At 42.9% G+C, this 6,853-nt stretch overlaps 1 pseudogene; it reads right to left on the bottom strand.

Annotated features, from left to right (window-relative positions):
• Positions 1 to 1,850, bottom strand: part of LOC100953172 — a 4,552-nt pseudogene extending 2,702 nt beyond the window's left edge.
• Positions 1,851 to 6,853: the final 5,003 nt, after the last annotated feature.

Raw genomic sequence — 6,853 nt, 5'->3', positions numbered from 1 at the left:
AGAGATGGGGTCTTGCTCTTGCTTAGGCTGGTCTTGAACTCCTGAGCTCAGTCAATCCACCCACCCTGGCCTCCCAGAATGCCAGAATTAAAGGGGAGAGCGACTGCTCCCAGCCCAGCTTTTAGATTTTTGGTGTGGTCCCGTTTACCTACTTAAAATATGTAACCTATGCTTTTGGTATTACAGGCAAAAAATCAGTACCAAATCCATTGTCTTGAAGCTTTCCTGCTATGATTTCTTTCTAGGAGTTTCATAGTTTTACCCCTAACATTTAAGTCCTCAGTTGACTGTGACTTAATTTTTGTGTATGATATCAGTCATGTGAGGGTCCAACTTCATTCTCTTGCATGTAGGTATCTGGTTGCCCCAGCAGCAGTGGCTGAAGAGACTGTCCTTTCCCCACTGGGTGCTCATGGCACCCTTGTAAAATCAATTAACCTTCCGTGAGCAGGTTAATTTCTAGGCTCAGTGTTCTCTTTCATTGCCCTCTAAGTCTGCCCATGCCAGTACCAACCTGTTTTGAACTCAGGAGCTTATAATGAGTTTTGAAAACAGGAAGGGTTAGACCTCCAAGTTTGTACTTTCAAGATTGTTTTGTTTATTTGGGGTCCCTTGAGATTCCATACATGTGAGAACCCTTGCTAAATTTGCTTTGGTTATTATACTTCTTTTATGGAATCTTAAGTGCTTTCTACATATGAGATCATGTCATTTGCAAACTGATCACTTTATACCTCTTCCTTTTCAATTTGAGAGCCTTTTATTTCCTTTTCTTACCTAATTGCTCTTTCAGTTATTGGTATCACTAGATTACATGTGTACAAAACATCCACTCAAAATAGCCTTTTTTGATATGTTAGTCTCTTAAGTCAAGCACAAGACAAAAATAGTACTAGGCTTTATAACTGTCCATGTATTTGCCTTTACCTGACATCTTTATTTCCCTTTTTTGACAGTTTTTTGGCTGGGCCAGTTTTGAACCCACCACCTCAGGTATAGGGGGCTGGTGCCCTACTCCTTTGAGCCACAGGTGCCTCCCGACATCTTTATTTCTTTATCAAGCTGTGAGTTCCTGTCTAGTGTCCTTTCTTTTCAACCAGAAGGACTCCTTCCATTGGAGGAGGGGAGGACTGCTGGTACATGACTTTTGGATATCTGACAATGTCTTAATTTCTTCCTCATTTTGGAAGCACAGTTTCTTGGATATTCGACTCTTAGTAGACATATCTTTTTGTTTTTCCTCACGACTTTGAATATTTCAGCCTATTGATGCCCAGCCTCCAAGGTTTTTGATGATGAATCTGATGTCAATCATTTGGAAAATTATGATGAGATTCATCTTCCTAGCAGCTCATTAGATGTTAATATGGGACCTTATTGTGTATCACATACCCTAGAACACTGCTGTATGGTATCATGATGCCAGCTATTTCTAGCATCCCTCTAACACCAATCCAAATTTAAAGAAGAAGAAATTGAATACTTCCCATATAGACATGAGGAGGTTTCCAAAAACCTAAAGTTATCACAGGATTTCAAACTATTAAGTGACAAGGCCATGGAAACATTGTATAGGTTTTAATTTATAATAAACCAATTATCAGTCTCTATAACCCATGTAAACAAGAAGCTCTTGTTTCTTTTTCAAGAGGAAAATGTTTTTGTGCCCATATAAGGTAAAAAAACCCCACCCTGCCTGATTGGATATCCCCAGGCCTGATTGGTTCATTTCTTGCTCTGATCTCATTGACGCTAAAACCTATATAAGCTCCTGTCTGGGCCTGGGTCTTTAGTCGTTACAGCCCAGGAAGTTTCTTTCGGTGACCTGTGGACTTGACCTCAGATAGCATGTTTCCTTGATCGTAGTTCTTGCAGTTATCCCAGTGAGTACTTTAGCATAGTGTAGGGAGTGTTTTTAGCATAGTGTTATTTGTTTTGTTAGCATAAGTTCACATATTATCTTTATCCTAGTTAGCTTTCATTAGTAGTGTTAGTCTATTTAGTGCCCCAGTTAGAACAGTTTGTTAGTGTTCTTAGCATAGTGAGTATAGTTGTTGTGGATTAGTTATTTAGTGTAGCTTATCTAGTGTAGTGGTAGAGCAGTTAAGCTCTCCATGGCACTTGGGGTGGCCTCTGTGTCTCTGGACAAGGAGTTCCTTGAGAACTATGAGCTCTTAGAGACTCTTGGCCGGGGCGGCTTCGCCGAGGTAAAGCTGGCCCGGCACCTTGCAACCGGAACTGAGGTGGCGGTCAAGGTCATCAACAAACGCCTTGCTTCTGGCCTCATGTCTGTGTCTTCCGAGATTGAGATCATGCAGAGCCTGGACCATCCCAACATCATCAAGCTGCTGGAGGTCATAGAGGGTAAGAACGAATGGTTCTTAATCATGGAACATGCAGGTGGCGGAGACCTTGCTGACAGAATAGAGAAATTTGGCCAGATGCAAGAAGGGGAGGTCCGAGCAATATTCCTGCAGATACTGAAAGCAGTGGAGTACCTTCATCAAGAGGGCGTTGCCCACAGGGACCTGAAGCCCGACAACATTTTGTTTGATTCACAAAATAATGTGAAAGTAGCAGACTTTGGCCTTTCCACAAAGGAAGGTAAGAGTTTCAAACAGTCTTGTGGGACCCCCTGTTCTTTGGCCCAAGAAGCTTTCCAACAGCAGAAGGACCAGGGAACAAAGGAAGACATCCGGGGCCTTGGGGTCATCCTCTATTCAATGGCCAGTGGGACCGCCCCATTTGTTGCATGGAACTTTGATAAAAGAGAAAGTTCGCTCGGAAATGAGAACTATAGAACACCTGTTTTCACCACCCCACAATTAAAAACCTTTCTCAAAAAGATCCTAATCCCTGACCCCAGCAAGAGGATCACCCTCCAGCAGATGATGGAAGACCCCTGGGTCCAGTCTGGGCAAGACAACATGAGGCCACACACGCCAGCGACCGCCACCCCAGAAATTCCCAGTCTCTTTTCTACTCCACAGCCTGGTCCCAAGTCCTCTCCCTCCCTTAGCACCAGCCACCTTAGGGGAGTCCCAGGAGGAGACACCAGAGCTCCAGGAAGACCCAGACAAGGCCACTCCCTCCTGACTAGGCAGGTACTGGAGGACGATACCAGTGAAGACAGCCAGGGCCTTCAGGGGTGTGCAAGGAGAATTATGAATTTCATTTGCAAAATCTGCTGCCTCCCACTGGCCCAAAAGATCCACCAGAACAAGGTGATTCCTGTGACCAACCAGGAGACCTGAGGCCCAGACAAGGAGGCAAGTGTGGAGCAGTCAAATCAGGTTTCCTCCATTTTATTTATGGTTTTATTAAATTTTCAATAAAGAAATTATGTTTTGGCACAATAACCAAGTAAATGAGGTGAAAGCTATGTTGATTGGCTTAATGTAACCACGTTAGATTGTATAAAGAAAAAAATCAGCACATTGTACCCCACATATGCTTGAATGTATTCATGATCTATGTGTATTTGACTTAATAAAAAAAGAAAAAGGAAATTGTATTGTTATCTGTGTGTAGTGTGTACATGTGTGTGCCACAATGTGAAGTTCAGGTGTGTGTGGAACGGAGACCTAAAGTTAACACACCCATCCCTGCAGGCAGATGCAGCATGTCGTCACTGATGTGTGGCCTCTGAAAAGAGGACCTCATAGAAATAGTTTGATTGTGACAGGAGAGGTGGGCAGCACAGGGAGGGAACTGGGAGGGGCAGCGGTCACAGGGAACAAAGTTTCAGACAGGAAGAGGCCCTGATATCTGTTGCACAGCAGGGTGACCAGGTTAAGGAGAATGTAGGGCACATTTCAAAATACCTGGGAGTCCAGTTCAAATGTCTCCTTGGAAAGCGAGAAGGCCCTGAGCTCCTGGGATCCTGAAACACAGTGTGAGAGGTTGCTGGGGTGGACTCCCAGGTGAGGAGGGTACCAGTAAGAAGTGGCTGGCAGAGGTCAGCTAACCACAGTGACCAAGCTGAAGTAGGAACCTCGACTGGGGTGACCTCTGAGTCTGGGCTGTGTCTCCTGACACTTGTCCCATCCCTGCTTTTCGGGGGGGGGGGAGGGGAGTTGGTGCTCAGTCAACTCCTGTTTCTTCCAAATCAATACAAATAAAGCTCAGTCCAAAAAGCTGAGTCCAAACTCCTGGGTATTTTGCTGTTTTGTGTCCTCCTGCACACCCTGGTGTAAGCAGCCTGGACCAGAGTAGTCCTTGACGTTAATGAGAAACACTCAATGGAAAGGGGCCTTGCAGGAACTACCAAGGTCACCCAACAGGAGCTTATATAGGTTTTAGCTTCAATGGCTATCTATGAGATCAGATCAAGAAATGAACCAATCAGGCCTGGGGATATCCAATCAGGCAGGGTGGGTTTTTTTCCTTATATGGGCACAAAAACATTTTCCTCTTGAAAAAGAAACAAGAGCTTCTTGTTATACATGGGTTATAGAGACTGATAATTGGTTTATTATAAATTAAAACCTATACAATGTTTCCATGGCCTTGTCACTTAATAGTTTGAAATCCTGTGATAACTTTAGGTTTTTGGAAACCTCCTCATGTCTATATGGGAAGTATTCAATTTCTTCTTCTTTAAATTTGGATTGGTGTTAGAGGGATGCTAGAAATAGCTGGCATCATGATACCATACAGCAGTGTTCTAGGGTATGTGATACACAATAAGGTCCCATATTAACATCTAATGAGCTGCTAGGAAGATGAATCTCATCATAATTTTCCAAATGATTGACATCAGATTCATCATCAAAAACCTTGGAGGCTGGGCATCAATAGGCTGAAATATTCAAAGTCGTGAGGAAAAACAAAAAGATATGTCTACTAAGAGTCGAATATCCAAGAAACTGTGCTTCCAAAATGAGGAAGAAATTAAGACATTGTCAGATATCCAAAAGTCATGTACCAGCAGTCCTCCCCTCCTCCAATGGAAGGAGTCCTTCTGGTTGAAAAGAAAGGACACTAGACAGGAACTCACAGCTTGATAAAGAAATAAAGATGTCGGGAGGCACCTGTGGCTCAAAGGAGTAGGGCACCAGCCCCCTATACCTGAGGTGGTGGGTTCAAAACTGGCCCAGCCAAAAAACTGTCAAAAAAGGGAAATAAAGATGTCAGGTAAAGGCAAATACATGGACAGTTATAAAGCCTAGTACTATTTTTGTCTTGTGCTTGACTTAAGAGACTAACATATCAAAAAAGGCTATTTTGAGTGGATGTTTTGTACACATGTAATCTAGTGATACCAATAACTGAAAGAGCAATTAGGTAAGAAAAGGAAATAAAAGGCTCTCAAATTGAAAAGGAAGAGGTATAAAGTGATCAGTTTGCAAATGACATGATCTCATATGTAGAAAGCACTTAAGATTCCATAAAAGAAGTATAATAACCAAAGCAAATTTAGCAAGGGTTCTCACATGTATGGAATCTCAAGGGACCCCAAATAAACAAAACAATCTTGAAAGTACAAACTTGGAGGTCTAACCCTTCCTGTTTTCAAAACTCATTATAAGCTCCTGAGTTCAAAACAGGTTGGTACTGGCATGGGCAGACTTAGAGGGCAATGAAAGAGAACACTGAGCCTAGAAATTAACCTGCTCACGGAAGGTTAATTGATTTTACAAGGGTGCCATGAGCACCCAGTGGGGAAAGGACAGTCTCTTCAGCCACTGCTGCTGGGGCAACCAGATACCTACATGCAAGAGAATGAAGTTGGACCCTCACATGACTGATATCATACACAAAAATTAAGTCACAGTCAACTGAGGACTTAAATGTTAGGGGTAAAACTATGAAACTCCTAGAAAGAAATCATAGCAGGAAAGCTTCAAGACAATGGATTTGGTACTGATTTTTTGCCTGTAATACCAAAAGCATAGGTTACATATTTTAAGTAGGTAAACGGGACCACACCAAAAATCTAAAAGCTGGGCTGGGAGCAGTCGCTCTCCCCTTTAATTCTGGCATTCTGGGAGGCCAGGGTGGGTGGATTGACTGAGCTCAGGAGTTCAAGACCAGCCTAAGCAAGAGCAAGACCCCATCTCTAAAACTAACTGGGCGTTGTGGCTGGCACCTGTAGTCCCAGCTACTTGGATGCTTGAGGGAAAAAGATCACTTGAGCCCAAGAGCTTGTGGTTGCTGTGAGCAATGATGCCATGGCACTGTACCCAGGGTGCAAAATGTCCAGAAATGAAAAGGAAAAAAAAAAAGGAAAGAAACTAAAATCTCTGTGTATCAAAGGACACAAGAGATCAAAGGCAACCTATGGAATGGGAGAAAATACCTGGACTTCATATACCTGATTGGGGTTCATATCTAGAATTTATAGACAACTCCTATTCATTTACAACAATAAAACAAAGAACTCAATTAAACAACAGCTAATGGACCTGAAGAGGTATTTCTCCAAAGGTAATATACGAATGCCCAACAAGCTCATGAAAAGATGCTCAACAGCGCTCATCATCAGAGTACTGCAAAGCAAAACACAGTGAGAACCCACTTTACACTCCTTAGGATGGCACACCCATTTCATTTATTAGCTCAGAAATCCTTACCACAGAGCCACAGTCTGGTGGTTCCTCAAAATGTTAAACAGGATTCCATGGGAAAGCACAATCTCAAAGTGGTATCAGTCCACCCATGTTCACAGCAGCATTATTCACAACAGCTGAAAGGTGTAAAACAACTCAAGTGTTCATCGATGATAAGTGGATAAACCAAATGTGGTCTGTACACACAATGGAATGCTATTCAACCTTACCATGGAGGGAGATTCTGACGCATGCTACCATACGGATGAACCTTGGGGACATTGTGCTAAGCCAGTCTCAAA

The sequence above is a fragment of the Otolemur garnettii genome, unplaced genomic scaffold, assembly GCF_000181295.1.
Source record: "Otolemur garnettii isolate 467f Iridium unplaced genomic scaffold, OtoGar3 scaffold00101, whole genome shotgun sequence".
In the NCBI taxonomy this organism is placed as follows: domain Eukaryota; kingdom Metazoa; phylum Chordata; class Mammalia; order Primates; family Galagidae; genus Otolemur; species Otolemur garnettii.
This window is presented reverse-complemented; position numbering and strand designations above follow the sequence as displayed.